Below are 6,174 nucleotides of genomic sequence, written 5' to 3' on the forward strand. Positions count from 1 at the left end.
ATTATTAATACTGCTATTTGTGACTTCCGCCAAGATGGAGGCATAGGTGGAGGCGCCGTGCTTCCTCAAACAACCAAGTTTAGAGACAACTAAATATTAGCAACAGAAAACACAGCCAGAATACAGAAAATTGAACTTTTCAGAAATCTGATAACAACAAATTCTTCGGCCTGACCGGTAAGAGGGGTGAAATCAGCAGCTGGCGGAGCGGGGTTGCACAGGAAAACTTGGTCAGACAGACTCAGGTGCACAGAATTGAGGCGCAGGGTTGGACCTGCTGGGCAACTCAGCAAGCGACCGCGGGGAAACAGCGAGGGAGCAGGGCTGTGGGTTGACTGTGGTCATGCATTCATGTGTGGATAGACAAGCGAGGGAGTGGGCCATTGGATGAGAGCCAGCAGCCCCAGCGGGGAGCGGCAGTGGGGGACGCCACCATTTCCCTGCTCTGACCCCGCTTCCACATACAGCATCACAACCCAGCGACCTGGGAGTCTAAGGCTCCGCTCCTCATACTTAACGGGCGCAAACAGAACAAAAATGGTTCAAGAAGATCTCAAAGCCCCAGAGCCTAGAAATCTAAGTGATGAAGAAATAGCAAAACTCTCAGATGCACAGTTTAAAACACTGGTGATCAGGATCCTCACAGAACTGGTTGATTATAGCCACAAATTAGACAAACATATGAAGGCAAAACTAATTGAAATGAATGGAATTGCACAGGAAACCAATAGCGATGAAAAGGAAACTGGGACTCAAATCAATGGAGTGGACCAGAAGAAAGCAAATAATGGCCAAACAAAAAAGAGTGAAGAAGTAAGAATTCAAAAAAATGAGGAGAGTCTTACGAACCTCCAGGACATCTTTAAACGTTCCAACATCCGAGTTATAGGGGTACCAGAAGGGGGAAAGGAACGGCCACCAGGGGAAAACTTATTTGAACAAATAATAAAGGAGAATTTCCCCAATCTGGCAAAGGAAATAGACTTCCAGGAAATCCAGGAAGCTCAGAGAGTCCCAAAGAAGCTGGACCCAAGAAGAAACACACCAAGGCACATCATAATTACATTAGCCAAGATTAAAATGAAGGAGAGAATCCTAGAAGCAGCAAGAGCTAAGGGGACAGTCATCTACAAAGGAGTCTCCATCAGACTGTCAGCAGATTTCTCAAAAGAGACCTTACAGGCAAGAAGGGGCTGGAAAGAGGTATTCCAAGTCATGAAATCCAAAGACCTACAACCAAGATTGCTCTATCCAGCAAAACTTTCATTTAGAATGGAAGGACAGATAAAGTGCTTCTCAGATAAGATCAAATTCAAGAAGTTCATTATCACCAAGCCCTTATTATATGAAATGTTAAAGGGACTTACCTAATAAAAAGAAGGTAAAAAAGATGAACAGTGAAAGGACAGCAAACTCACAGTTATTAACAACCACACCTAAAACAAAAGCAAACTAAGAGGACAGCTAGATCAGGAGCAGAACCATAGAAATGAAGATCACATGGAGGGTTAGCAACAAGGGAGTGGGAGGAGAAGAAGAGGGGAGAAGGTACAGAAAATAAGTAGCATAAACAGTAGATAGAAAATAGATGGGGGTCAAGAATAGTATGGGAAATATAGAATCTAAAGGACTTGAGACACATGGTCATAAACTAAAGGGGGGGTAATGGTGGGGACGGGGGTAGGGTGGAGGGGAATGAAGGGAGGGAATAGAACAACTGTAATGGCATAATCAATAAAAAATAAATTAAAAAAATACTGGTATTTGTGTTGCCCAAAATTTTAAGACATATTAGGAGATCCAAAATGTCAGAGGAGTAAGTGGAAGCTACACTAACTTCCTTCCAGGAACAATCTGGAATTACAACAAAATTGTAGAGAAAACATCCTGAATAACCAACCAAACACTAGCTGGAGAGAAGTCTTATAACCAAGGCCACACAGAAGAAGCCACTTCACCACAGTGAGAATGATAGGGTATACAGAGGTTGTACAAGAGGGCTGGCTAGGCTCCTGTGGGTGGCAGCTAATGTTCTGGAGGAATATTTCAGTGGCTGGGAGTTCACCCTGAGAAATGTGAGGTCTAAAGCCCAAGCTGGGCTCCCCAGTCTACATCACCAGAGCTTCAAAGGAACCCAGATAACATCCAGCTGTGAAAAGTAGCAGAATTTCCATCTGCCAGGGAGAGTTGGCTGGGGATTCATAGAGCTTCTTAAAGGGCCAATGCACAAAATTTTGTTTGCAGCCACTTAACCTGGGCTCTAGCAAAGGGAGGGGAGACTGGACTATAGAGACATGAGGAAAGTCTAGGGTTGGTGGCTCCAGGTAGAGAATTGAAGTAATAGCCACCAGGATCCCCGAGGATACCAGAAGCTGAATAACTCCCCATATGGCAGAATCCATCTTTCTCACACAGAGCATTTCTCCCCAAGTTGCTTCAACCTGAGGGGAGGCAATAGTCCCATCCCCAAGAATTACTCTGCCCCATTCTGTGCAGTGTAAGCTGAGCAGCTGATTCTGACTTGAGGCTGTATCACCAATCAGTTTAACAACTAAGGCAGAAAATACAAAGAGCCAGCCAAAATGGGAAGACAAAGAAACAACCCCCAAATGAAAGAATAAGAGAATTCTCTAGAAGAAGAACTAGATGAAATGGAGGCAAACAATTATCAGATAGAGTTTAGAGTAATGATGCAGACACTCAACATCACGAAAAAAGACATAAGAACCACAAAAGGACCAGTCAGAAATAAAGAATGCAGAATCAGAAATAAATAATACACTGGAAGGAATAAATGTGGGTTAGATGAAGCAGAGGATTGAATCAGTGATTTGGAAGACAAGGTAGCAAAAAACACCCAGGCAGAGCAGTAAAAAGAAAAAAGAATTTTAAAAAATGTGGAGAGCTTAAGAAACATTTTGAACACCATTAAGCATAACAATATTTTCATCATCGGAATTCTAGGAGAAGAAAGCGAACAAGGGATCAAGAACCTATTTGGAGAAATAATGACAAAAAACTTCCCTAATCTGGTGAAGAAAAAAAACACACGAGTCCAGGAAGCTCAAGGGGTCCCAAAAAAGTTGGACCCAAAGAGACCTACACTGAGACATATCATAATTAAAATGCTTATAGATAAAGAGAGAATTCTGAAAGCCATAAGAGAAAAGCAAGTAGTTACATACAAGGAATACTGATTAGACTGTCATCTGATTATTCATCAGAAACATTTCAAGCCAGAAGAGAGTAGTATAAAATATTCAAGGTCAAGAAAAGCAAGGACCTACAACAAAGGCTACTTTACCCAGCAAGGCTATCATTTAAAATTGAAGGAGAAATAAGGAGCTACCCGCACAAGAAAAATCTAAAGGAGGTTGGTAACATCAAACCAGTACTGCAACAAATGTTAAAGGACTTGCTTTATGTAGAAGAAGAAAAAAAAAGACATAGGAAAAAAAAACAGTCTAACAATAAAATTGAAGTAAATGTGTATCTATCAATAATCACCTTAAATATAAATGGCTTAAATGTTCCAACCAAAAGACATAGCATAGCTGAGTAGATAAGAAAACAGAACCCATAGTTGTGCTCCTAGAGATCCATCTCAGATTAAAAGATACACAGACTAAAAGTAGAGGGATGGAAAAAGATATTTCATGCAAGTAGTACTCCTGTCTTGGTTTTAAACAGCTTTAAGACCAAAGCTATAATAAGAGACAAAGAAGGACATTACATATGATAAAGGGAACAATCCACAAGAGAATACAACCCTAGTAAACATTTATTTACACACCCAACATAGGAGCACTTAAATATGCAAAGCAAAACTTGATGGACATAAAGGGGTTGATAGAAAAACAGTCAGAGTCAGGGATTTTTAACACTCAATAAATAGATCTTTCAGACAGAAAATCAACAAGGACTCAGTGGACTTAAATGACACACTAAATCAAATGGATTTAATTGATATGTTCAGAACATTTCACTCCAAATCAGAAGAATATACACAATTTTCAAGTGCACATGGAAAGTTTTCTAGGATATACCACATTTTATGACACAAAACAAGTCTCAATTAATTTGGGAAGATTGAAATTATATTAATTATATATCTTCTCTGTCCACAATGCTATGAAACTAGAAATCAATCAGAAGAACAACATGGAAAAACACACAAAGACATGGAAGCTAAATGGCATGCTATTAAACAATGAATGGGTCAACAATGAGATCAGGGAATAAATCAGAAGATGCTTTGAAAAAAACAAAAATGAGGATGCAACAATTCAAAATCTGTAGGACACTGGAAAAGCAATCCTAAGATGGAAAATTACAGCATTATGGTACTATCTAAAAAAACAAACAAAAAAAAAGCTCAAATAAAGAACCTAACTTTCCACTTAAAGGACCTTGAAAAAGAACAAACATAGCACAAAGTGACTAGAAAGAAGTAAATAATAAAGATCAGAGCAGAAATAAATGAAATAGGGTCTGAAATGATGATATAAATTGTCAATGATTCCAAGAGCTGGTTCTTTGAAAAGATAAACAAGATTGACAAACCTTTAACTAGACTCCTCAAGAATAAAAGGGAAAGAATCCAAATAAATAAAATCAAAAAGGAAAAGGGGTAAATAACAACTGACACCAAAGAAATATATAGGATTGTAAGAAAATATTATGAACAACTATACGCTCGTAAACTGGACAACCTGGACAAAATGAGTAAATTTCTAAAAACATACAACCTTCCAAAACTAAATTGAGAAGAATCAGAAACTCTGAATAGATAGATTACACCTAATGATATTGAAGCGGTAATAAAAAAAAAACCCTCCCAATAAACAAAAGCCCTGGACTGAATGGCTTCACAGGTGAATTTTACAAAACATTCCAAGAAGAACTAACACCTTTCTTTCTCAAACTATTTCATAAAATTCAAGAGGAGGTAAGGTTCCCATACTTACTTTATGATGACAGCATTATCCTCATTCCAAAACCAGATAAAGACAATACAAAAAAAATTATAGGCCAATATCCCTGATAAACAAAGACACTGAAATCCACAATAAAATATTAGCAAGCCTAATACAGCAATGCATCAAAACAATCATACACCATGATCAAGTGAAATTTATTCTGGGAATGTAAGGTTGGTACAACATTGGCAAATTAATAAGTTTGATTTACTACATAAACAAAATGAAGGATAAAAACCACATTAGCATATCAATAATGCAGAAAAATTATTCGATAATATGCAGCACCAATTTATAATAAAAACTGTCAGCAAAGTGGGAATAGAGTGAACATACCTTTAACATAACAAAGGCCACATATGACAAACTCACTGTCAGCATCATACTCAATGGGCAAACACTACAAGTGTTCCCCTTAAGACTGAGAACAAGACAGGGATATCCTCTTTCATCTCTCTTATTCAGCATAGTCCTGGAAGTCCTAGCCACAGCAATCAGACAAGAAGAAGAAATAAAAGGCATCCAAATTGGAAAGGAAGAAGTAAAACTATTGTTAGTTGCAGATGACATAATGCTGTACAGAAAGAATGCTAATAACTCCACCTAGAGACCACTGAAACTGATAAATGGATTCAGCAAAGTAGCAGGATACAAAATTAATATCTAAAAATCAGTTCATTTTAATTATAATAATAAACTACCAGAAAGGGAAACTGAGAAAACCATCTAATTTGAATTAAATTAGATTAACCATATAATTGAATCAAAACAAAACAGAATGCCTAAGAATATAATTAACCAAGGATATAAAATACTAGTACCTGAAAAATTATGGGACACTGAAGAGAGAAATTGAAGAAATACAAATAAATGGAAGTATATACTATGTTCGTGGATAGGAAGAATTAACATCATTGAAGTGTGCCTGCTACCCAAAGCAATCTATAGATTCAATAAAATTCTCATCAAGATTTCAATCAGGTATTTCACAGAACTAAAGAAATATTTTAAAAGTTTACATGGAACCACAAAAAGCCCCACATAGCAACTGCAATCCTGAGAAAGAAGAACATACTTGGAGGAATCATGATACCTAGTATCGAACTATACTCTAAGGTTATAGTAGTCAAAACAACATGGTCCTGGCATAAAAACAGATGCATAGATCAATGGAACAGAATAGAGAGTTCAGAAA

Source organism: Artibeus jamaicensis, unplaced genomic scaffold, assembly GCF_021234435.1.
Source record: "Artibeus jamaicensis isolate MK-2021 breed Jamaican fruit bat unplaced genomic scaffold, CSHL_Jam_final contig_1404, whole genome shotgun sequence".
NCBI classification, from domain to species: domain Eukaryota; kingdom Metazoa; phylum Chordata; class Mammalia; order Chiroptera; family Phyllostomidae; genus Artibeus; species Artibeus jamaicensis.